Source organism: Camelus ferus, chromosome 15 (assembly GCF_009834535.1).
Source record: "Camelus ferus isolate YT-003-E chromosome 15, BCGSAC_Cfer_1.0, whole genome shotgun sequence".
Classification (NCBI taxonomy): Eukaryota; Metazoa; Chordata; class Mammalia; order Artiodactyla; family Camelidae; genus Camelus; species Camelus ferus.
The window spans coordinates 12,403,770-12,431,341 of NC_045710.1; the positions used below are offsets into that span (position 1 = coordinate 12,403,770).

General features: G+C 40.3%; 1 long non-coding RNA gene across 4 annotated transcripts in view; it reads left to right on the forward strand.

The window, feature by feature from the left end:
* Positions 1 to 27,572, forward strand: part of LOC106730484 — a 432,222-nt gene that overhangs the window by 205,052 nt on the left and 199,598 nt on the right. For all 4 annotated transcript variants that reach the window (XR_004326160.1, XR_001366943.2, XR_004326159.1 and 1 more), the window contains exon 3: positions 2,527 to 2,645. This is a non-coding gene — a long non-coding RNA (uncharacterized LOC106730484). The remainder of the gene's footprint in view (positions 1 to 2,526; positions 2,646 to 27,572) is intronic.

The window sequence follows — 27,572 nt, forward strand, 5'->3', positions numbered from 1 at the left end:
CTTTGTTTCATTTTCCTTTTTGATAACCCAGTCTCTCGAGCTGGATGTATGGGGAGTGTGGTGGGGGCTTTGCTTTGGCTGTGGCAATGGGAGAGGGTCAGACTCTGAGCCTGGCCTTGGTATAAGCTTATTCTTTCTTCTCTGCCCAGAAAGCCCACTCTGCTTACCTGCACCCTGTGCACCTCCTGCTGATGCCTCTTATCGGAAGATTGTTTTCCTCTCCCCTTTTCATTTTTCTTCATCATAAGAAGCATCACTTTGCTCTGCCCTAGGCTCTGTGTCCTTCATGCCCTGCCTACCATGTCTTTGTCTTGCTGTATAACATAATGGGCCCATTCCTCTGTGATCTCTGTCAAGTAGGAGCCACAGGATGCCGTGGAAGAGAATGAGGTTTACAGCCAGACCAACCAGCAGCCCTGCCTCATCACAGTTTTGATGTGAGACTTTGGGCAAATTACTTAAACTCTCTGTGTCCTAGTTTCTTTAATAAGAAATGAGAAATAGAAGTATATACTTTGCAGTGAAAACTATGTAAAGACCTAGTGTAGTGTTTGGTACAGGTTGGGATTACATCTGTGCCATTTACATTATTTTAAGATCCTTGTGTAGTTGAACATTGCTTTTAACTTATATTTTAGCAGCGAGGATACAGCTAAAACACTGAAACATGCTGTGTCCAAAAACAAGTAATCTAGCTTTGCTGCTTTCCAATTGTGTGATTGGAGGAAACTCCTTACTTCGCTCAGTCTTAATTTTATCATCTAAAATTTAGCAAAATAGGAGTAAATATTCCACAGGGTTGTGTGAAGATTGAATGTGATAGTGTATTAAGGTAATTAACAAAGACCTTCACCCAATAAATATTCAACAAATATTAAGAACTGCTCTTCAGGAAATACAGTGAGATCAAGCCCGGAGTAGTTGTTTCTACAAGTGGGATTGACCGCCCTCCCCAGAGTTTACTGTCTCCTAGGTAAGATGTCAGGGTCGGGGTGGGGGAGGTAGAGGTCTTCAGGGAGTCTCTGGGCCATGGCCCTCATGTACCAAAGTAGAAACTGAAGCTTAGGAGCTTTGGGGCCTGGGCCAGGCCACACAGGGAGCTAATGGCCAAGCCTACTGGAGTCCTGGCTGTTTCCACAGTTCCCCAGGGTCTGACCTCTCTGCCACCTCTCATTTCTGTGCCTTTTGACCTACAGGAGTGCACAGCAAGGCCTCTGACAAATAAACAGTGGCCTAGAGATTAAACTGCACCTGAAGCTGGTTATGCAGGTTCACTTAACATTTGAACCAAGGGCGGAAACTCAGCTCTACCCGGACTGCAGAGGGATTAACCCATTCTCAGACTCAGCCTGTGAATTATTGCCCACTTAGGAAGTACAAAAAGAGAGGGAAGAACTAAATCTCATTAAAAGAAACACAAACCTGTACGCATTTTTGAAACAGGAGAAGAAAAAAAAAAAAAAGAAACAATCAGAAATAAATTAAATATATTTGGATGTGTGGAAAAAATTCCAGATAGACTTTCTTCAAGCTATCTCATACATCAGGGACCAGAAGAGAATGAATGTGATGTAATACAGCGGAAAGTGTTACTTTCTGTGAGAAATCTTGCCTTGCTGTCTTAGAATTCTGCCCACAGCCACCATTGTTTCAAACATCTTAATCCTTTCAGCCAAATTGGACTTCTTTCTGTGCCCTGGGCAAGATAATGTTACTTCTACCTCAGGGTCTTTGCACTTGCTATTCTTTCTGTTTGGATAAAGATTTTGCTTAGAAGTTGCATCCATAAAGAGGCCTTTCTGACCATTGTAGTTAGAGAGTTCCCCTCTGCCTTTTTGTGGAAAGCCCCTCTTAACTCTGTCTGCCAAACACTTATTGCCACTTAAATATCATTCACTTACCTATTAGTTTATGTATTTATTGTCTTTCAATGTGCCCTTCCCCCAATATAGGCTCCTTAAGAGAAGAGACTTGTTTTATTTCTTGTTTTATCCCCAAGGCCAGTATCAGTCCTGGCAAGTAATTGGCATTTGAAAAGTTCTGACCAAGCACATGCATGAATTCATGTTTTGTGGAAAGCAAGAAGATAGAAGTGTAGAAATGAGTCATGAGGGAGGAGGAGGATGCAGTGCTTAGCTAGAGCTAAAGTCCTCTAATAAATGGTTAAGGCTTTGAACACAGTCCTAAGATCAGTGGGACGCTCTTGGAAGGACAATGAAGGTGTTGGAGAATGTAAGTTCATGGGAGAGTTCCAGCTCCAGGTGATCCTATAACAAAACCCCTCCCCACATGTTTAGGGAACATTGATCTTTGAGCACAGCACTTAGGAGCCAGCTGACCTGACATACCTCCCACTACCCTCTCTGCTCTGATCCCCCTTCCCTTGGAGTTATGGGAAAAAACCTGCCTCCCTTCTTTACCTTGTCCAAAGGAACGATAAGTAAAAATGTAATCTTAAGTATGTAGACACTGGCTCAAAGAAGAAACCTGTACTCGCAATAACAATCATTCAATGTTATCTTCCAGACATCTTCACAGGACCAGCAAAGCAAGTATGCAGCTATTAGAATCACCTTCTTTGCTATCAAGTCTCAGGATGTGCCTCCTTCCAAACCTTGAGCTGGACCGACCCAGTGGATGTGAATGTAAGTTTTCAAATCTGCAGTCCATTAAGCCCTTCCTTTGGTACAATATTATTTTAAAAAATCCCTGGGGGTTTGTTGTGAAGAAAAAGAATGCCCCATGTGACACATAATGACTACATGTGTGTAATAAACTTTGGGGTTTAACTTCCCTTGGAGATTGCATTTCTTGCTATATCAGCTGTTTTAACACATTTTCTTCTTAGTTATTTGGATTTTAATTGTATTTATGTCTAGACATTAGCATATGATACTAGGTTCTAAATTTTACATAAAACTTGTTTGTGCCATTTATTGTGAGATGCTGTTTTTTCCTCATTTCCTGTTAACTTTCCCCGTAATTGTATTGAACTTTTATTGATGGAGGGGATGTATTAAGGTACTTTTAGCATTCTGAGCCTAGGAGACCCTTACTTAGGCAATATCATACTCTGGCAGATGGCATGGTTTTTTATGTATAGATATATATACAGATATAGATATATAGATATGTGTGTAATATATATATATATATATATATATATATATATATATCTCAATGATGCCTTTTATTTTACGTTCAATAGATGAATAACTTCAGCTGTAAATATTTTCATTCATAGAATTACTCCTGTGATACAGCAGACATGTAATCTTGTGGCGAAATCTGAGCTGACTGAGCCCAGATCAAAGTAAATGAAAGTGGTACCTGTTAGGAGTTTTAATGGTCAACCAGGAATTTCCTCTCTAGTTACTTCCTAGTAAACTGAGATTTTGCTGATGTGAAATGACAGGAATTACAGAGTTTGGTCTGACTTACCCGATTTTGCTAAGAGAACCTAAGTCCCCTGGGCTTGAGACCAAAGTACGTAGTTAATTTTTCGTCCACGCCCGTGGGAGTCACACAAGTTGTCATAAAACTGGCTACTGGCATCCTTACCCTTTGAGGATATTTGTTTCACTAGAAAGACCGAGGAAGAAGCTACTATTACAACTTTGTTGATCTCCATTCAGAGGAGGGAAAATTGAGCCTTGGGGTGAAAAGGAGAAGGTTCCGAAAGCATATCTGATGTGTCTGTGATAATTATGTTTACATGGGTAAGAGGTGTCAGAGCGGCATTACTCATGAGGCTGATTTGAACAGAATGTTGCAAATCACTTTCAAGATTTTTTTTGGACTTCCCCATATTTTTGGAGGTTGGAGTCAGGATTACTGGCTTTGGTAATTAATCCTTCTCAGCCTGCATTCTTTGCTACTGAGCATAGCAGTGATTCAGGGGCCCAACCTGCTAAATCAAGATAATGCTTGACCTCTGGGAGCAGAAGCCTGTTCCTCACTTAGCCAGAGAAACTAAACCCAGGCGCACAATTGGTAACATCAAGAGAGTTCGTATTTGAAGAGCTGTAGAGGGAGCTTAGAATATCCATTTGTGGCATGTTGAAGGTATTTTAAGAATACGATATAAAAAATTATAAATTCAAAGGACAAAGTTAGTTGGGGGTCCATGTGTGAGCACAAACATGGGGCCCTTAAAGAGCTGTGATATTTTCAAGGGATCTGTTAATTTCAAAAAGTTTATCACAGCTGATCTGTCACGGCTGTTCTGTTTGCACGCTGATTCGCCTCCTGTTAGTTTCACAACAGCATTGTATTACTGTCACAGCTATGCATAAAAGAACTCAATTGTTTGGTTTGACTAGAGCCAAGATGTTTGAAATCATTTTGTCCAAAAGACCATCATTATCTTTGTGCTGCTTTGCAACTAGTTATAATGCCTTTAGACAATTCCTCTGACTCCAGCGAGATTGTGTAGATAAAATGATCACTTTGCTTTTTGTCAAGGAAGGGAAGCGGGATCACTTTTTCACTATAAAACCAATGAAGTTTTATAAGCAATTAACACCAGAGTGGCGCCTTTGGGAAGAATTACGACAATAGGGCCGAACTCTCTAGCTTGGGCTCAGCACTTGGCACAGAATAGGTGCTTTAAAAAACATCTGAGTGAGTCAACAAAATTAAATGGTGACTTTTCTGTTCTTCTAAAAATAATTTTACTAGTCACACAAACAGTTTAAACTCAAGATTTTTGAGACTAGAGAGAAGAAACATTTTGATCAAGTGTGCTATTGTATTTTTCCGGCTCCACAAGCAACTATTAAAGCCTTAATATTTCTTTGAGTTTAAAGATCAGTCTGAAATGTGATGAGCCAAGAATAGGAAAAGCATCTCCTATTTTGAAAAACAAATGACACAGATATTTTCTCTGTTCACTGCCCCCATGGCTGGCCTCACCGGGTAATCTGAACTTGCTTTTACTGTGGCCCTTATCACTGTCCTATAATTGTGGGATTCCTCTGTCTGTTGCAGTAGATTGCACACTCCTTGAGAGCAAGATTTAAATGTATTGCCTGACTTTCTTTTCGTAGGGACCACTTAGTGCCTGGAACACATTAGGAGCTCAAAAACAGAGGACTGAATCAACAATTAAATGGTAGAATTCTGAAAGCTTTTTTGAAGCTACGGCATCCCTTTAGCTCTTATTTGTGTGTGAAGTGTGTATGTGTGTGCATATGTCTCATCCAAGATGTCACTGGCCTCATCTAGTCCTGTTTTTTCTTTATTATGCTTGGTCTAAATTTAATTTTACACTCACACCCACCAGACACATGCCCATCACAGCAGCTAAACACACTATTATTCTTTCTCATTTTTAGATTTTAAAGACAGAAAGAACAATCTCCATATTTCTTTCATTCCCAGTAGCCAAACCTTTCTGTTGTCAGACACCTGAACCCTCTGTCAGGGAAGCTGTAAGCCATCCTCAGATGTTTTGTTTTTTATGATTCAGTTTGAACAGCAGTTGTAAATGTGGAAAGACATTGGCCCTTATCCTCAAATTTTCTGCTCAGATATCCTTTGCATGGTAGCCTCATCTTAGGGCAACTCTCAGAAGCCTCACTTCTGTAGCCTGAAGTTTGTAGAGACTCAGAGAAAGTAGGTGAAACTCATGAATCAAAACCAAAGCACAGTTTTCCTTTAGATCAACCTTATGGTCTTTGTTCAATTTAACATCAGAAGCCCTAGATTCAGAGGGAACGACGTGTGAGATGAGGGTACTTCCCTCCATGCCACAGCACAACGTGAACTTTAGAGGAAGGATTTGCAAGTTGTTTAAGGTCTGAAATATGTGTTCCCTGCTTTTCGAGTACACGTGTTTGAGGCTGAGAATCTTATCAGTAGATAAGAGCAGAGAGGCTGCCATCCCACATTCCATGAGCTCACTTCCAGATGGTTTAGAGACTAAGGGGTGAAAAACTCAAGCTCTTCAATCAAGTCAAACAGCCCACACCTTTATTGCCCCATTTGTTTAGCGGCCTGTCGTGGGCCTCCTGACATCTCAGAATCAGCCATGGGGGCAGCTGTTTAATTAACTCTTCAAGGCTGCATTTTGGTGGGGGCAATTCATTTATTATGAAAAACAAATTGAAAGCTCCGAGGGTTTTCTGTTCTTTTTTTTTTTTCTCTTTAGTGGTTACTGTTATCTGGAGCTCCTGGCTCAGTCCAAATAGAAACGTTGATGGTTTTGTTAAAAAAAGCCACTTGATCTTTTGTGTTGTTCCTTTTTCTTTCTTTTCTTTTTATTTTCCTAAATCAGTCTGGCTATCTGACTTGGACATGGAGAGATTTCTTTTCCTTGGTGCCAGGAAACAATGGCATTTTTCTGGACTTTTTTGTTTTGTTCTGTTTTAGTTGTAGAAATACCACAATGGCAAGTTGCAACTCACTTCTTACAAACAGTGACACGATTATATGGTTGCTCTGCCCCAGGTTAACATTTGGTTGAGAATAATTTTTGGCCAACTTGATTCTGATAAGAATTTGAGAACTTCCTGCCGTATACCTCTATGCTAGGCGCTAAGGAACATATAGAAAGAGAAAAGAAGAACCTTGGCCTTGAGAAATAGTCTCACTATTATAGTCCTGCTCTCTGGGAAAATATATAGTTGCATTTTATTATCTTTCTGTTTTTTATATGGAGATAATTTTTGATTTAAAGAAGATTTGCAAAGACATTATAGAATGTTCCCATATTCTCTTCACCCAGCTTCCTCTAATGCTGACATCTTACATAATCATAATATCAAAACAAATAAATTGACATGGACACAATACCATTAACTACAGACTTAGAGACTTCACCCAGTTTTCCCACCAGCGTCCCTTTTCTGTTCCAGGATCCCACCAGCATCCCTCCACAAATTGGTCTCCTCAAATTTATGATAATTTCTTAGTGTCTTCTTGTCTTCCATGACCTTGACACACTTGAAGAGTAATGGTCAGTATTTCAGCAAACGTCCCTCCGTTCTGATCCTTTTTGTGCCTATTGAGAATCAGCCTCTTTCAGAATGTCCCCTGGAGACAATGTGCAAAGATTTAGAATCTTATGGAGTTAGAGTAAGAGCCACAGGATCTCCTTATTTTTAAAATGTAGAAAATGAGTTCCAGGGAAGAAAACAAGGATTTGCTCAAAGTGAGACAGTGGACTGAGGTTGGACTTGAAGGAGCCCAAGCCTCCTGACTTCTGAGGCAGTGTTGGACTTCTCCTCTGTTCCTATTTGGAATCCTGGGGAAACTTAACTGCTGGGGAAGTCTGACCTCCAGGCATGTTCCCATGACGCCCCAAGAGTGGGCTCCACATGCTTCCCTGAGCCCCCAGCACAGAGCCTTCTCAGCCAGCACTGTTGAGTTGAGTTACGCTCCAGAGAATCAAAATGTTGGGAATGGCTCAAGATGCTTCTCCCAAATATGAGCTAAAACTGTATGGAAAGGTGAAAACTGGGAAAGTGCGAATGAGGTCAAGGAAAAAAAAAAAGCCAGATTCCCTGTAGCAACTTAAGATGCTTATAGCAGAGCCATGGTTGCTGGCAGGAGGCCTAAAGAAGCTCCTCAGTGGTGGGTAATGGTGTAGCAAATGGTCTGCTTCACCCACAGTCCTGCAAGAAGGGACCTGTCTGTCCCTTGATCTCAGAGCACATCCTGCCCATCTTAGTTGCTGAGGCCTAAAGTCACAGAATGTGGTGTCATGAATTCTCTCTTACTGTGTCTCAGTTCAGTCTCCCCAGTTTCACACCCCATTTGTTGAGGTCCAGGCAGGACCTAGGAAAGAACTATGATCCTCAAACTTTGGGATTTTCATATGTGAAGTTAGTAATTGGGTCAAGTAGGCAATCCTTGGCCGTCTAGAATCCTGGGGGAATGTATAACTCTGGATCATAGAGTGTTCTAGAAAGCAAGCTCATGCTTCATCATCAGTGATCAGAAATTTGCCCTTGGTTCTCAGTATCTCTTTGATGTAGAAGGGCTTTCTCCTGGCATCCTCTGTTCGGCATCATCCCTATGTGTACCAGGTGCCGAGTGGATTCACCTTATGCTTTGGAGCAAAGACACAGCATGCAGGGAACTGGCCTGGGAGTTGAGAGTCCTGGGTCCCAGTTCCAGGTGTCCAATTAAGTGACTATGTGACTTGGGAGAAGTGCCTGCACATCTGTGTTTCAGAGATGCTCCTAACTGTGCTTTTATAGAGTTAACTTGATTGATGTTTTTTAAACTGGATAATAAGAGGGAATTTTAGAGGTTGCCCTGGTGGGGGTAGGGTTATTGAAGTGGGTCAGTCAAATCTTTGGTTGCAAAACATTAAAAAATAAAGGTTGGAGTAATAATCCAAGTGATCTATTGGCATAGTGTTAAAAACTGAAGCATTTGCCTTCAGTCAGTGAATCTGGTTTCATATTCCATCTCAGCCACTTACTAGCTGTGTTCCTGGGCCAATATAATTAACGTTTCTGAGTCTTAGTTTCTTCATCTTTAAAGCAGAAATAATAACTGTAACTCCCTCCAAAGTTATTGATGAGAATTAAATGATTCATGGAGTGAAAATGCTTTGCACAGTGCCTGGCGCATTTTAAGGATGCTATTAATTATAAAGGCTCTTCCACCTGTAATGTTCTTTGGTTCTGAGACTTGGACTTGGAGGTTCTACTGGAACATTGTCATTGTGGTCACCATCGTCTGCAAGGTTAAAAGGGTTTCTAAGACTGAGATATCAGATGCTGGCAGGACAGGGTGTCATTCCAACCTGGGAAGTAGGAGAAAGTCCATGAGGGTGATCACTACCAAGCTATCATAGCTTGAGAGTCTGTGCAAAGGAGACAGACCTCTCCTCTAGCTCTTACATGGGGTGGGAGACTTAAGAGTGTTTCTGTTCTTGGTCCCCTCTTTCTTTTCTTACCCCAACTGCACAAGGCTATTCCGGGTCTGTGTATTTTGGGAGCCGTAATGAGGTGCTTCTCATGATATCCTTGCCATTTTCAGGCAGCTTTTACTAGCCGCCTGGACACGGGGACAACCTAGCAATTTAAGAGCTATAGTGGATGAGGCTGGAAATAGAGCGGCCCTGGCTGCCGCACGGTGAGATGGGGGTGGGGGTTTGTGTCCTCCCCTTCGTAAAAGAGGAAGGCTGAAATGGGTCAGCATCACAGACAGAAATGTTCACAGAGGACAAGAAGCCAAACCTTCTTGTTCTTTTACCACACTATGCCTGGAAAATACAAAGGAATGGATGGACGATCCCTTAAGTAGCGAAAACCCAACTTCAGCGGATGTGGAGTGGAACGGTGGCCTTTCTTCATTTGCCAAGGCGTCGGGGCTGTCCAAGTTGCCTGATCATGATTCATCTTGAGCTCAACTTCTACTGACATGGGAATAAGTTCGAAGAAAGTAAAGCTGTCAGTCACATCAGCCTCTGAGGCAAAATGCTACCCGTATAAATGCCTTCAAATTCCAAACGACCAATCATCGCTTCTTTTTCTACAGCACACAGCACTCTAGAATTTCAAAGCCTGTCTTCCTGGACAAGGTTTTCCAAAGCTGGAGCACTTTCCTTTTTTAGCTCTGAAGCTATGAGAGAATTCTATGGTACAAGTATTCCCGGACCTACAGGCTTGCCCCCAAAAAGACATATTCTCTGACACCATAATGCAGAATCTTCGTAAAATTAAAACTACAGACTGATGTCTAATTCAAAGAACCCCACATTTCCTCTTCTCTTATGGCTGGGAGTAAAGGAGGAAAATGCTGCATGCATTAACATTTTACTCAAGTTTTCAAACACAAAGTGTTGTCCTGGCTTCAAACTCAGGATAAAGGAAATGCTTGTCTCCGGGAGCTGACACTTCTCCTGGTCATATTTCAGATACAATTAGCCTCCATTGATGGCAGTGGTTGATCTATCAAATGAGCAGCTAATCTTATCTGCGGTTCACAAATGGCTCAGATGGTAGCTTGTGACTTTGATTACTGGGAGACTGGACCCCATCAGACGGCTCTGCTCCAAACAGTGGTCCTTTCAGCCTCCTGCTCCTGGAGATCAAAGCACTCTCCCCTCTCCCTATCTGCAGGGAAGCTCATTAGAGGGAGGCTGTCAGGGTTATAATCATGCAACAGTTTTACTTCTGGGTTATAACGCTTTCCCCTTCTTATCAGCCTGTGAGGTCCAAAGTGAGAAGGATAAAGGAGGTACCGATGACATCTGATACATTTAATAGGCTCGCTGGTGACTGCTGGGGCCCCAGCTCTCTGCCACTGCTGCCTCACTGACTACTGAGGGACTCCCGTCCCCTCTAGACCTATAGGGGTTGTACTTTATTCCTGGGGTGGGGGAGAGGGCTATGGGGGAGGTTTCCATTGTCCCCTAATAGTTGCTTTATTACAAGAACTATAGAAACACAGAATCAAATAAAGTAAGAGTTTCTAAGTCCAAAGATCGATCTTTAAATTTCATCTCTTTCACTCAATAGCTGTGTGACCTTGGACATTTTGCTGTGATCCTCAGCTTCCCCTGTAAAATATGTAAATTAATACTTTTCTCATTGGTCTTAATATGCAGATCTCAAAGTCCCCCTCTCCCAGAAGCCTTCTTTTATAACCTGAGTTCTTCCCTTCCTCTACCTCCTCCATCCCCTTACCTGAGTTAAGGCACCTCCATTCTGAGTCACTGCTCCCTCTTATGTCTTCCCATGGCCACTGGGATTACCACCAATCCTGTGCTTACCATGCCTGATTTTTCTACTGACTTGCCTTTTTCCTTCCCATTAGACAGTGAAATCCTAAAGGCATAGGGGCTGAGTCTCTATGTATCAAAGGATGCCTCCATCTGACATACACCTGATGCTAAATGAGTGTCTGTTGTCCACAGTGAATAAAGTACTGTATCCTAAACTGATTTGCGGAGTACAATGGCAAGAGGTTGCATTTATTACTGGACATAGAGCCTTTTAGAGCTTTATGGGGACCCATGACCTACTGGAGTGGTTCTAGGATGTGGCCCAAGGATTTTCATTTCTAACAAACTCCTGCCTTGAGAACTACTAATGTAATCCAGTCTTCTAATATATGGACAAAGAAACAGCCTCAGATTAGAGAAGTGGCTTGTGCAAGATCATATAACCAGTTAGAGGTACTCAATGTGTTCTTATTTCTAAACAGTTTTTCAGAGTAAACTGTATCTCATATAGGGATCAGGGTGTGCACGTGTGTGTGTGTGTGTGTGTGTGTTGAAATGTATAGAAAATGGTTGTTTTGTTTGTTTTTAATTTATGTCTAGCTTCACAAGACTTCAAACTTGGGTCCTTTAATTCCAAATCTCATGGTCATTTCACAACGTGGTCATTTCACAACATGCTGTTTTCATGTTAAGAAGCACGGTGGTCATCCTGCCAAAATGCTGGCTCAGTTATTATCTCTACTTGTTCCTTACGTTCCTTATGTTCAGTGGTGCTTTTAAGAATGTTTAAGAAGAAATGCAGCAGGGAACCCAGCTTACAGGAAAATCAGAAAAGGACTCTGGGTGCCCCAGGGAAGGCTCGGTCTCCCCATCACTTACCCCAGTGTAATCTAGGTCAGGTCTTTACCCATCACACTGGTGGGAATGTGGAGCTTTGCCAGCAGCTGTCATTACCCAGAAGAATGAGAAACGACAACCACTGCCCGTGGGGGTGGGAGGTTTGGAGCTGCAGAGGCCCAGGTTTAATTTTCACCTCCTCAGATCCCGAGGGGAGTGAAACTGCTTGAGTGATTTCACCTCGAGGAGACTCATTTTGCTGCTGAGTAAAGCAGGAAGCATATCTACTTTGCACTAGTGTCTGAAACATACCAAGTATTTAACCAACACGGAGGTCCCATCTTCTCTTTTTTCTTCTCTTCACCTCCTCCCCATTCTTCTCCCACTATCACCTAAAAACCAATACTGGCCGTGAACCGTATGTTTCACATGAGTGAAAAATGTAACCCAGCTGGAAAAATAAGCAAAATACACTGTCTTTTTCTTTTAACCTATATCCTTCTGATTTATTTACTGTTCCTCCCTCAACATTAATATAACTATGATTTTTTTTTTCATGGAAATCCATTTAGGCTCTTTTAAGAAAGAAATTATTTGTAGTTAAAATAATGACCTGTCCATTAACTATAAGTTGGGAGGCATTAGTACTAATTGTAATTATAATGGAATTTATGTCTGACACATTATAGTTCAAGTGATGAAAGGAAGCCAGGCACTCCTCAGAAATCAGTGACAAGCTTATCAGAATATTAATCTCTTTCAGCTACTCTTTAAGAGAATAAATAACTAATCAGTCACTGACTGCTAATATAATATATAACCCTTTTGTTAAGATGGATGATAATTTAAGCTTCAGCAGAATATATTTATTTAACTGACAGAAATCAGGACTCAATTTTATTTGCTTTAAATGACAATGCAGCAAAAATCCCAGCTAGCTATAATACTTGGAAAATGGAAAACATTTTGAGTAATTACTTTTTTAAATTAACCTTTGTTCGAAATAGTAAATTTCATAAATTCTGTCTTAAGCTTTGAATGTATATCAGAGATGTTTGTTAATTATCAAGTCTTAGTAAGTGGTTTCTAAGAAATCTTTAAGTCTGTGTTAGGCGCATTCTTAGAGTATAATTATTTTGACCATCAGGCCTCATGGCATATAATTTTAGCTGCAGAAGTTCTGAAAAATTAGGCAAATGTTTGTCGACCCACACAAGAACCAGCAGTTATAAATTTCAGGTATTAATCAACTTTGTTGTGATCCTTTTTTTTCTCCTGTAGGGGAGGGAGAGGGGGACAAGATCCCACTGAGAGAGGAGAATGCTCACCTGAATTCTGGTTAATCTGTTTTTTATGGATTTTCTCCAAGGGCAAATGTAACTCCCAAGGGCTGTTACTTCATCACGATTTATGTTGAAGTCTAGCTAACAGAAAAGGACTAGCTCTTCTGTTTCTTTGGAAGCTGCAGGCCATTCTCAGCCCAAGAGAAGGCTGTGTTTGAGCATTAGTCGTATCAAGAGAGGGGAGTCTGTCTGTTATATGGGGGAACTTTTAGCCAATGTAAGACTCCAGCCCTCTCTACCCTTCACTCCTTTGGAGGAGGAGGGAGTTATCCAGTTGGTGAGGTGGGAAAAGAAATTGATGTCAGCATCACTTGTCTCTTTAGAAACCAGCCTGCCTGCAGAGAGACTACCATTTGGTCTTCTCTTAATTGTTTGGAGAGCAATCTTGGAGCAGAAGGTTCTGCCCCTTCAGGGACTCGAAGAATTGTTGAGCACTGCCAATTACTGGATAGTGAGTTTGTCTAAAATTGGGTAAAATATTAGCAAACCCACTTAGCTGAAAATCTAAAGTTACACCCTCTAAGTATCTGGTAGATTAAAGGATGGAAGGGTCATTACTGTGGGGTCCTCTGTAAATCGCAGTAGCGCATGTGGGAAACGTGTTTCTCCAGGGCCCGATTCAAGCAACTCCATGCCCATTCATGGACACTCAAACCATGTCAGGACTCAGTAAAGGTTTGATGGGTGAAAGATTGAACAGAGTTCTGAAGAATTCTTGTGAGTCTCCATTTCCCAATGTTTCTCTGTCAAACAAGGCAAAAATAGGTTCTGCGATTGAAATGCCTCTGGTATTTCATGTCCTCTGTTCTTGCCCATCCCCCTTTCCATTTGCACCTCTAATGTAGGTATATGTCTTTCCAGACTTCTCTTTCTTGTTGATCAGGGCTGCCCTCAGAGATGGAGCGAGTGTTTAATATAATGTGAAGAAGAGAACAAGCCGGCCCGGTCTGTTTCCAAGCTCTCCTGAGACCAGAAGGAAGCGGTACGGATGCCCCCGTGCAGACACTGGCCATGGTTGTCATCTGGGTGTGTGCTTTTCGCTGAGTCCAAGTACAGATGGACCTTGATGTTTCTTCTGAAAAACTGTCTTCCTGAGAGTGTGGCTGGGCCACCAAGTGCAAGGGTGTCTCTGAATCGTACTTCCTTCTGAGATAGAAAGTCCCAATTAAATGATGCTGTAAACAGTTAGACAAAAGAAGAAGACAGCTGCTCCAGTGAGGAAGCTCTGGCTGATAAACCTTTGCACTTCACCCACCCTCAAGGCAGTGGGCTTCCCTCTGAGTCCGACAGTGGTTTTCACGACTCCGTGACTCCGCAGAGTAGACGTTCACCCAGAGAAACAGAGCTCAGAAACTGTCATTTCTTTGAGATGTGGCTTACTGAGTGTTTCCCTGCCTTTATTTTCATGGTTAGTGACAGGACTGGGAAACCTGTTCACGACAGAGAAATCAGCCTGAACTTTTAGCTTGGGGATGAAAGCAATGGTTATTCATTTAATCCTATTCATTTATTCGTCTATTCATACTTAGATTCATTCACCAGATATGTTTGAAATGCATATTCTGAATTAGCCATGGGATGCAGGGGTGGGGGGCGGAGATACATAAGTAAATGAAACATTAAATCCCAGGGGGCTTCCAGGCTGGTGGGGAAACAGACAAGGTTACACAGTATCATAGTGAAGTGCATCGTGTTCTGTGATGCTGGGAGCGCGGAAGAGGCCCACAGAGCTTTCTGTCCTAGAGAATCAGTGATGGCTTCTCAGAGGAGTTGGTGTAGGAGGTAAGACCTGAGGAACTAAACTGAGTGAACCAGATCCTTCTGCAGACACTAGGGCTGTCAGGGGAGGGTAGGAGAAAAGCCAACCGAGTCCCTTTTGTTAGGTATCTGGTAGGGCTTCATCTTGCCTGTTTTTTAGAGCATTATTTTCTTTAGGGGTCATTATGTATCTTGAGACAGCTGCCTATTGGTGACATCCCAGGTTATATCAGACACTGCGTTTGGTAACTTTATGTGTTGTTTTGATTTCTTATAGCAACCCTGTAAGTTTAAGACCACTTTTCAAATTTTTGTAAAGGGACTGAAGGTCCAGGTGGTTAAACCATTCACCTCAATGTGAATACACCAGGGCGAAGATGTAAAATCAGGGCTTCCCAACTTCAACATCTGGGCTCTTTCCATCACCCACACTGCCTCTCCCAGGAGCAGAAAGCGAGCAGGAGCAGAGAACTTGTGCGCCAGCAAGTGCTGCCTGCTGGAGCCTGGCTGGGCTCAGGCACCTCCCACTCCCAGGCCGTCAGCACTTGATGGGGAATGAGGCCTTTTATTTTCAGATTTCTATTAGCACCTGCTTATCTAGAGATTCACTGGCCCCTCTCCCTGCAGCCCCACCCCCACCGATTTTATTTTTGATTTAGCTATTTGCTCCACCCCAAATGGAACAGGTTGCCAAAATCATGGCCCCCAGGAACCTACACTCCCCTGCCTCTAACATACCAAAGGGTCTGGATGTCTCCCTCCCATGAAGCACTTTTCAGAATATTTGGGGAAGCAGAGCTCTCTTCTCCCCACTCACCTCTTTCCCCACCCTTGCCCACACTCAGCATTTTTTGGAGACAATGCAGCAGGCCACTGGGATGGGGACTAGACAGCTGAGAAGTATGCTTCCCTGGTTATTTCTTTGAGTTCCAAATGGAACTGTTTAATTGGCCTCCTGATTCTCAAAGACGGAGTGGATATTGTTTGTGGTTCATTTTTTCCACGCAGTTTTAACAAAGTATGCCTTCAGAGATATCACGTAACTGAAAGACAGAATTAAGCAAGAATGGCAGAACCCTGGCAGCAAGTCGTCCTCTCCTCGTGTTTTTCATTGAAAAGCATATAGGATTACCTTATTGTTCCAGATATTAGCTTTCCCTACCCAGCGTATACATATTTAAACAGCATAAAAAGTGGGCTACATTACAAAGCACCTATATGTCACCAAGGCCCAGAAAGCTCGTGTTGTGCCAAGGCTCGGAGACATCCTTCCAAGTTTCCTTCCCAAAGTAGAGGCACGTTGTCTCAGGGCTTGGGCTGGGCCAGCCAGCCTGAATTTAATAGCAGACATTCTCGGTTTTTTTCAAATCCCGTGTATGTAACAGCTTTCATTTGAATGTGACATCTGCCTGCAAAGGAGCAAACCCCGGCACCACCAGTATGTTGTGTCATGCCTGAAACCAGAGAGGCTCTATTTAGAGTTTTCTCCCTGCGCCCAGGGCTGGGGCTCCAGCCTGTAGCCTTGCATGTTCTGGAGGACGTTATCAGCCTCCTGGCTCAGGGTTAAGGGTTGGGGTGGGGGGGTTGTTAGGGTTTTCATCACTAGCGGAAATGTACAGTCTGACGCTCACCATGCCTGCAGATCAAAGGCAAAGGGAGGTGTTATCTGCTGCTGGCTGTGCTGTGACTCTGAGCACATTTCTGGTGGGCTGACCCCAAGGTGAGCCGAGGTGGGAAAGAGTTCTCCAGTGGATGGCTGCCTGGGTGTGGGCTCATGGAGGGTGGTGTTCTGAGAGCAAAGTCTCTCTCTCTTCGTTTTGGGCAGCCCCACTGTGTCTAGCCTTAAAAGCACTGAATACTTCGAAACTGGTTCTTGATTGACTTGGAGGGAAACATGTCAATTTGTAGAAAGATTAGCCTGGTGGAAGTAAAGTGCTCTGAGATCTGCTGCTGGTCTGCTTTCTGACTTAAGGTGAGACCCAGGCTGACTCCTCAACCATTTTCTGCACAGAGCGTGGCCCCCCTCAGTTCTGCTTTCCATATCATGCCCTATGGACAGGGCTGTTTTGTTCTGTCTTCCACGCAGGACAAACTGAGGCTTTGTCCCCCGGTCTCAGTTTATATGTGCCTCTTTTCTGCTGCCGTGAGATTTTGTTACTCCCTTAAAAGAGTAACCTGTCCCTTCGTCTGTGGTCCATTGATACACATTACACTACAGGCATTATTGACATGCGTGTCACTGCTAGACATGAGCATCTCAAGGGCGACCTGGTCACTCTGCTCACCAGACGCCTGTTAGGACAGGCCTCACTGAATAGGTGTTGGATGAATGAAGGAATGCAGGAGAGAACAGGTAGATGAAGGAGATAAAGAGTTCACTGCATCCTTTTGGGGGAATCACTTCCTCTGGATATAGGGGTGTTTCTGCAGAAGGAAGTGTCTCCTGGTATCCCAGTTGCCCCCATTCTCCCCATCACATATGCAGTTGGAGGGGGAAACTGCTCTTTTCAGTGTAAGCCTCCCTCCCTCTGAGATTCATATGCTCTCCACTCGAGCCCTGTTTGCCTCAGCCTTTGTTCAACTGTGAAGTTTCTTACTGGAAAATGCTCTGTTCCCTCTCAAGTCACGATGCCTGCCACCTTCTGACAATCTCTTCCAGGCCCTTTCCTTCCTCTCCCCCAGATCCACGCAGCTATGCCTGCCCTCCCTCTAGGTCTTGGCCATTTGTACTTTCTAGACTAAAAGGTCTGAGCAAGAGATTGAGCTAGTCCCTTAGTGCTGGCGCCAGGTTGCTGTAGCTGCCGGTCTCCACTGTAGCTTGAGGAATCTTGTGCACTGTGCCAACTGAGGAAGAGGGTTGGCTGGCCCTGGGGGCTCTGGCTCAGGGAACCAGATGACACAAGCCAAGAGGTCATTGATTTTTACCAGTGGGGACAGAGGACAGAAGAAAGCCGTGGGAAAAATTATTCCCGCTTCCTTCGCAACCCCACGTATTATTCTGAGAAGAGGTGGTTGGTATGGTCTCTCTCAGGATGATGTGAGAAAAAGAACAGCCATCCGTGTTTGTCGTGAAGCTGTGACCACGTGGGCAGTGCCCTCCACCATCTTTTATTTGTTTCTCCCCCGACTTTCCCTCCAGCTTCTGTCCTGGTTCTCTGGGTTGCACTCCCAAATATTAACAAGGGAACTTTTGCCTCAGTCTCTGTTTTTGATGAAACCTGAGCTAAGACACCTCCCTTGCCAGCTCAGGTTAGATTGACCTCCTTTGTGCTCCCATGATACCCTGCGCCCATCTCTCTCACTTTCCACACAGTATCACATTTATTTATGTGTGTGTTTCTCCTTCTGGATTCCATATCTCTTGAAGGCAGAGACCACCATGTACTTGTTTTTGAATCTCTGGCCCCTAGCACAGCGCCTGGGATAAATTAGAACTCTGAACATAGTAAATATTTGCCAGATGACTGACTAAAGAAGACAGTGCGAGATTTCCTCTGAGCAAAGAGAGATTCCAACAGACCTACAAAGTATTTTAAATGGTTTGTTATTTCAATGTGTGGTCTCTTTTGGCTTCACCTACACTGAGTCAGAGATGATGCTAGCAATTGCATCACACAACAGGATTATAGTTATATCCAATAATTATGATAATAATCACTACAATATGCTTGGCACCTGTACATTACCATACCATTAGATATTTCACATGTATCATCTCATTATTGCAACAAACATATTAATTGTTATTGATATACTTTGGGACTTTTGGAAATGTAGCTGGATAACTGGCCTTGACTGGAGACATTCTTGAGAATAGACTAAAGGTTGTTTTAATTACAGTTTTTCAAAGGGGGTTTTCCTTAATGGCTAACACTGCATCTACCAACATTTACCAATCAGCACATAAACGTCCAAGAGCTGCACTGCTTAAAACACACACACACACACACACACACACACACACACACACTTCATCCTTAATTAACATAAATGTGACTTTATACTCCAACACTCTTACTCCACTTTTTGTCCATATGAATGTGCAGGTTATATGGTGACATGTGCTCAGGACCATAGAACCAGTCACCTCATCACTCTGTTTCTCTCTGTTTCCACTGAGGTGATGGAAGTTAGCAAGATGTAACAGAGGGTCCTATGACCAGGGCACAGTGAACAATTATGAGTTCAAAGTTAGTTTTAACCTGTCATACAAACTCTTAGAAATCACACAAATATTTTTGCATGTGTATTTCAATGGTGCAATTTACTAGAGTAGGGCTTATAGCAAATTCTCAAATGGGTTAAGAGTCACTGAGTCTAATTCTATGTGAACCTCCAGTTGGGGGTAGGCTGTGAAGAGTGGGGCACAGTTCTATGTCTCAGAGGTCACTGCTAGTCAATTGAATTCTGAATGACCAGGGATCCCGGGGTTAAACTTGCCTAATCACATTCCTTTTAGGCACCTGAGTTGAAGCTTAGCCATGAAGGAGATCACATTATTTGCTTTTCTCTCTTAAAAGCTGTGTGGGTCGGTAAGGCTCAACCTTGTCCTCCTGTAGTCAGAATTTGTCCTCTGTTGTCAGAATTTCATATTATGATGTAACCCAGCACATCTTGTCCAAAACAATATTAGAGTTATTCCATTTGTTAAAAGGAAGATATCACTAGTATGTGGCCCTTTTGGCAAAATCACAACTCCTAGTTCTAGGCATGGGTTCAATCACCTGTTGCTAAGATACTGTAAAAAATATTATCTGTTTTTAAATGTTTCTTTTTAATTGAATAAACTGTTGCTTTGAAAAAATCAGTGCAAAGGTTAAATAGGTCTTTGAAATTGTATTTTTTTTCAACTGGCAGAGATATTTCCGAACATTTTAAATGGAACAGCTGCTGTCTCAGTGGATTTCCTTGATGGAATATTAAAATTGCATAGAAAGGAGCACTCACAGCCCAGATGAATTATGGAAATAGCAGAGAAAGAGACTCAGTCAGATCAGTGCATAATGAAAATGCTGGCCACAGTCATTGATTCTGCATCCTAGGCATGAGGGAAAATGCAGACACAGGTCCATGATCCCGTTAGCAACCCCATTAGCCAGATTCAGAGATTTTTGGATTTCAATATTGTAATACAGAGCATGTATCCTCAGAAGGCCTGGGCCAACACTGCATAATCAAAATCATTAATAATTGTGTGACAAAACATCTTAGTATTTACACTAAGTTCTCATATCAATTCACATCCAAATCTGTGGTCAAATGATTTTGCTCAAAGTTGTGAAAACAGTTGGATTTGAAGAGCATTTTTGATTTTTTTTGTGTTACAAATAAATGACTGTGGACCCTCAAAACTGAGAGAAACTCCAAGATACACATGATTTGTAATAATTTCAGGATCAACTTAGACCCCAAATGGCCCAGGTGGTAACAAGGATAGGAGCCAGGAGTCCAAGTGGGTAGAGAAGGCTGGAAGGGATGGATTGAACTTCCACACAAAGTCTAGATGAGGCAAAGCTGACAATGGTCAGCAGGAAGGGACAGTGGTCAGGGACTATGAAAGGACACATGAGAATTTAAAAGACATTGAGGCTGTCCTAGATAGCTCCCAATTCCAAACACTTCTTTTCCACTCTCTTCTTGCACTAGTCCAGGCTCTCTCTGTGGATGCCTATGGTAGTCTCTTGACTGATCTTCCTGTTTTATTCCAGTCTTTTTACCCAATCAGTTGTTTATATCTGCCTCCACTGTGACCACCCTATGATCCATATCTTATCTTGCCACTTCCCCTGTGAAACATTTAAGTGGTTTCCCATGACCAACAGTGTAAGTCCCTAATAATGGGGTCCTCTCCCATTCTACTTTGTCTCTAGGCCCTTACTTCTCCTCTTAGGCTGTAGCACCACAGTCATCTCTGGATCATGGTTGCCATTGTCTCTACCTTTGGAAGAGATACCATTGGCTTCACATGGCCGATGCCCACTTGTTCTGCAAGATTTGACATTAGTTAACTTCTGTTCCAGTCCCCAGGCTGACCTAAGTCTCTACAGTTATCCTGTACTTATGTCAATACAGTTAGCACTTTTCATAAAAATCATGTATTCTTACATGTTTCTCTTCCATCTGACTATGAGCTTCCCGAGTGAAAAATCCATTTCTCTTAGCACAAGTTTGGGGAATGGTTTATGCTCAGTAAAAAGGTACTGAACTGTGGATGGAATGTAAGGCAGGCAAAATTATGGGATCTAGGCAGTCAGGGAATGGGACAAAGCAGCACTTGTGAACCAAAAACCCTCCCAAATGACATAAGCAAGGGTGCATGTACTGTCCTGGAGGGGTTAGAAGTGTTATGAGATAGCAAATGTAGGTCTAAGTTTTTCTGTCACTAATTATATGATCTGTCCTTTCTTCTGCCCCTAAGGATACAGCAAGGGGAAGCAGAATTGCTTTAACCAAATGGAAGGGATTTTCTTATGGTGAGGTTGGGTGGGTAGTGAAATGGCTTTAGGAGAGCACTTTTGACAAGACCCTGTGCATCTATGAGAGTCAAATGTGGAGTGACCAGGGAAATAAATGGTAAATTGACTTGTCATGGTGCCTAAAATATGATCAGTTTTGTTTGTAGTTTCTTGCTGCACTCCCCACTCTGTGGAGTAAGCTGGACTGTCTCACATAGGAGTTACATTGTCATGATGACCTAGGGATTTTAAGCAGAACCCACAGAAGTCAAGTCTGATGGAGTGGATAAAGCACTGGTCCAGGAAACAGAAGTCCACCAAAATCCTAGGTCTGAAATTTACTGTGCCCTTAGGAAATTAGTTACCATCTCTTCACCTTCAGTTCTTCTTTGAAACGGAGATAATACCAAACTTAAAGAACTCTTCTAAGTATTGAATGCAAAATAGGAGTGAAAGCATCTATCAAATAATGTGCACTCAAATATGTGTGGATGCTTTAGAGCTTTTGTTACCAAGTTAGTTGATATAATACAAGATTTTAAAAAATCATCTTATTATACACTATATTTTTGATGTTATGGTAGGGAAATATGTTTTTTTTTCTTTTCAGGTTTATTGAGATATAATTGACACCTAGCACTGTATAAGATTAAAGTGTATGTATAATTATTTGACTTACGTTTATCCTGAAATGATTATCACAATAAGTTTAGTGAACATCCATCATCTCATAGAGATAAAAAGTAAAAGAAAAATAAAACTTTTTCACGATGGGAAACTCTTAGGTTTTACTCTCTTAACTCATATATAACCTGCAGAAGTGTTAATTATATTTATCAAGCTGTACATTACATCTCTAGTATTTATTTATCTTGTAACTGAAAGTTTGTACCTTTTGACTACCTTCAACCCTCCTCCCACCCCCTGCCTCTGGTAACCTCAAATATGATCTATTTTTCTATGAGTTTATTTTTTTGTTTGTTTGTTTTTGAACTATAATTGATCTTTAACATTATGTTGGTTCCTTATGCATAAGATAGTGACTCAATATTTCTATTACAAAATGATCACCACAATAAGTCTAGTTACCATCTGTCATAGTACAAAGGTATTTACATTATTATTATTATTATATTCCCCATTCTATGCATTTCATACCATGACTCACTTATTTTGTAACTAAAACTTTCTAGCTTTTAAACTCTCTCACTTGTTTCTCTCCTTCCCACACTCCCTCCCTTTCAGAAACCATCTGTTCTCTGTATCTATGACTCTGTGTCTGTTTTGTTGTTTGTTCATTTGTTTTGTTTTTTAGATTCCACATATAAGTGAAATCATATAGTATTTGTCTTTCTCTGTCTGACTTATTTAACTTAGCATAATACCTCTAGGTCCATGTTGTTGCATGTATGCAAATGGCAAGATTTTATTATTTTTAATGGATAAGTAATATTCCATTGTATTTACATACCATATCTTCTTTATCCATTCTTCTATCAATGGACACTTGAGTTGCTTTTATATCTTGGCTATTATAAATAATGCTGCAATGAACTTTTCAAATTAGTGCTTTCATTTTGTTCAGATAAATACAGGAATAGAATTGCAAAAATTGGAAAAAACACATTAACACATGGAGGCTAAACAATATGCTACTACATAATCAATGGGTCATTGAAGAAATCAAAGAGTAAATTGAAAAATGCCTGAAGACAAATGAGAACAAAAGCACAATGATCCAAAATCTATAGGAAGCAGCAAAAGCAGTTCTAAGAGGGGCATTTATAGCAATACAAGCCTACCTCAGGAAACAAGAAAAATCTCAAACAGCCATTCTTATACCTAAAGGAACTAGAATAAGAAGAACAAACAAAATCCAAAGTAAGTAAAGGAAATAATCAGAACAGAATGAATGAAACAGAAACTTAAAAAGAGAGAGCAAGAAATCAATGAACCTAACAGCTGATTCTTTGAAAAGATAAACAAAATTGATAAGCCTTTAGCCAGTTGTATCATAAAAAAAAAAAAAAAAAAAAAAAAAAAAAAAAGGAGAGGGCCCAAATCAATAAAATCAGAAATGAAGAAGACTGATACCACAGAAATACAGAGGATCATAAGAGATTACTACAGACAATTATATGCCAATAAAACTAGCAACCTAGAAGAAATGGACCAATTCACTCCCAACAAACAAAGTTCAGGAGCAGATGGCCTCATAGGTGGATTCAACCAAACATTTAAAGAAGAGTTAACACCTCTCCTTCTAAAATATTCCCAAAAATTGAAGAAGGAAAACTTCTGAACTCATTCTATGAGGCCAGCTTCATCCTGATATCAAAACCAAACAAAGAGACCACACACACACAAGAAAGAAAGAAAGAAAGAAAGAAAGAAAGAAAGAAAGAAAGAAAGAAAGAAAGAAAGAAAGAAAGAAAGAAAGAAAGAAAGAAAGGGAAAAAAAAGAAAAAGAAAAAAGAAAAAGAAAATAACAAGCCAGTATCACTGAATGAATGCAGATGTAAAAATCCTCAACAGAATATTAGCAAACCAAATTCAATATTACACTAAAAAGGTCATACACCATGATTAAGTGGAATTTATCTCAGGGATGCAAGGATGGTTCAATATCCAAAATCAATCAATATGATATACCACATTAACAAAATGAAGAATAAAAATCATATGAGCATCTCAACAAATGCTGAAAAAGCTTTCAACAAGATTCAACATCCATTTATGACAACAATTCTTAACAAAGTTCATATAGAGGGAACATACTTCAACATAACAATGTAATATCTGAAAAGTCCACAGATAACACCCTACTCAATAGTGAAAAACTGAAAGTATTTCCTCTAAGATCAGAAACAAGTCAAGAATGCCTATTCTTACAGTTTATTCAATATAGTATTGGCAGTACTAGCCACAGCAATCAGACAAGAAAAAGAAATCCAAATTGGAAAAGAAGTAAAACTGTCATCTGTTTGCAGATGATTTGATACAATATATAGGAAATCCTAAAAACACCACAAGAAACTATTAGAACTCATCAGTTACTTCAGTAAAGTTGCAAGATACACAATTAACTTACAGAAATCTATTTTGTTTCTATACACTAACAACAAACTATCCAAGGCAGAAGTGTAAGGAAAAAAATCTCATTTAAAATTGCATCAAAATGAATAAAATACCTAGGAGTAAATCTAACTAAAGAGGTAAAACCTGTGCTGATGAAACTATAGACAATGATGATAGAAATTGAAGACAACACAAACAAATGAAAATATATACCATACTAATGGATTGGAAGAATTAATATTTTTAAAGTTAATTTTAACATACTTTAATTGACCATACTTGCCAAGACAATTGCAATTCCTAGCAAAATGCCAATGGCATTTTTCACAGAACTAGAACAAATAATTCTAAAATTTGAATGGAAACACCAAAGACCTTGATTAGCCAAAATAATCTTGAGATATTATACTCTCTGTCTTCAAATTGTGCTGACAAAGCTACAGTAATCAAAACAATGTGGTACTGACACAAAAACAGACACATAGATCAATGGAAAAGAGTAGAGAGCCAGAAATGAACTCGTACTTATATGGGCAATTAATTTGTGGCAAAGGAGGCAAGAATATAAAAGGAGAAAAAGACAGCCTGTTCAATAGGTGATGCTGGGAAAACTGGACAGCTACATGCAAAAAATTCAAACTGGGCTACTTTTCACAACATATACAAAAATAGACTCAAATGGATTAAAGACTTAAATGTAAACCTGAAAACATAAAACTCTTAAAATAAAACATGGGCAGTACACTCTTTGACATGTATCAACACACACACACACACGGATATGTCTCCTCAGGCAAGGGAAACAAGAGCAAAAGTAAATAAATGGGATTACATCAAACTATAATGCTTTTGTCTATCAAGGGAAACAATCAACAAAAAAGTTAGCTCACTGAATAGGACAATATATTCACAAATAATATATCTGATAAGGGGTTAATATCTTAAATATACAAAGAACTCATACAGCTCAACACTAAAAAAAAAAAAAAAAAAAAAAACCAAAAAACTAACAACGCAATCTAAAAACGTGTAGAGGACTTGAATAGACATTTTTCCAAGGAAGACATGCAAGTTGCCAACAGGCACATGGAAAGATGCTCAACATCACTAATCATCAGGAAAATTCAAATTAATATCACAATGAAATATCACCTCAAACCATCAGAATGGCTATTATCAAAAAGGCAACAAATACCAAGTGTTAGTGAGGATGTAAGAAAAAGGAACCCTTGTGCACTATTTATGGGAATGTAAACTGTTACAGCCACTCTGGCAAACAGGAAAGGGTTTCTCACAAAATTAAAAATAAAACTGCCTTAAGATCCAGCAATGTTACTTCAGTCATTTGCAGAGTCATTAGATCAAGAATGACGTTAGTTGTCCACCTGGAATATAACAGTGAAAAAAATTCTGAAAACCTCAGTATATATTTATTAATAAGTACCTTCATGCTACTTTTATTTTTTTATTCCATTTATTTGTACAAACTACAATGTCATTTGTACCCTTGAGACTAGGAACAACATGAAGTCAAATCTATTCAAAGAAACGCAACACAATTAACTATCCTAACAAGACCATCTATGTATAAGCCCTGCAAGATTTCATGGACAGCATGTCAGCCAGGCACTTAAAAGACAATAATTAAGTCATCTAGTATAACAAGAAAATGAGAGACAATGTTTAGACAAATGAGTCAAGAGACCAATTATACATAGGTTGTTAAACATATGCAGTAAATGCCTAAAGGAAGAGTTCTAAATATTTAATGCTATTAAATACCTGCTGTATCCCAGACATGTTATATATGGTGCTTAGTCTAATCCTCTAATCATATGAGGTTGGTGATATTGTCTCCAATTTTAGTTTTATTGAGATATAAGTAATATGCAAGAAATTGCACACATTTAATGTATACATCTTGATAAATTTGGACATATGCATACACCTGTGATACTGTCACCACAGCCAAGGTACTAAACATATCTATCACCTCTAAAACTTTATTTGTGTTCTTTTGTGTTGTTATTGTTGTTTCTGTTGTTTTGGTAAGACACTTAACATGAGATCCATCCTTTTAACATATTTTAAAGTGCACAATGTCATATTATTAACTATAGGCACTGTGTTGTACTGCAGATCTCTAGAACTTACTCATTTTGCATAACAGAAATTTATACACATTGAAAAACAATTCCCCATTTCCCCTTCTATCCAGCCCCTGGCAAACACTATTCTCTGCTTCTATGAGTTTGACTGTTTTAGATATCTCATATAAGTGGAATCACGCTGTATTTGTCCTTTTGTGACTGGCTTATTTTACTTAGCATAATTTCTTAATTCATGTTGTCACAAATGGCAGGACTTTCTTTTTTAAATCTTTTCTTTCCATTGTATGTATATAACACATTTTCTTTATCCTTGTATCTGTCAGTGGATATTTGGGTTGTTTCCATATCTTGGCTCTTGTGAATAATGCTGCAATGAAAGAAAGTGCAGAAATCTCTTGGAGAGCTTGATTTCATTTCTTTTGGGTATAAATCCAGAAGTAGGATTACTGGATCATATGGTAGTTTTGGTTTTTTTTTTCAATTTTGAAGAACATCTATATTGTGTTCCGTAGTAGCTGCACCATTCAACGTTCCCACCAACAGTGTATTAAGATTCTATTTTTTTAATCCACACTGATACTTACCTTTTGTCTTATAATAGTAGTCATCGTAACCAGTGTGAGGTGATGTTTTGTGTTTTGATTTGAACATCCCTGATGGTTAGTGACATTGAGAACCTTTTCATATACCTTTGGCCATTGGTATGTTTTCTTTGGAGCAATTTCTATTCAAGTCCTTTGCCTAATTTTAGTTTTTTTGTTGTTGTTCTGCTATTGATTTGTAAGATAGTCTTACATATTTTAGATATTAATTCCTTATTAGATCATTTGTTTGCAAATATGTTTTCTTATTCCATGGGAGGCCTTTTCATTCTGTTGATTGTTTCCTTTGCTGTGCAGAAGTTTTATAGTTTTATGTAGTCCCACTTATCTATTTTGGTTTTGTTGCCTGTGCTTTTGATGTCAAATTCAGGGTATCATTGTCAAGGACAATGTCAAGTATCCCCCTTATGGTTTCATTTGCATGCTAAATATAAAGAAACTCATCCATCAAATAATGGATTATGAATTTAACTGAGGATGTGCTTGAAGATTCAGCTGATGCCTTCCGAAAGTAAACTGAACACAGTTGAGAGAAACAGATCAAGGCAGTAATGCATCCATTAACAAAGAAAGCAGTGATCATATGGCCAGCTCAGAGTGTCCTGGGACCCAGGCAGCTTCAGATTCCGTGCTCTTAATTCCTATGCTATACCTTCTCCTCTCTCTTCCAGAAGAAAGAGCAGGCCCTGTGATTCCCATGTATA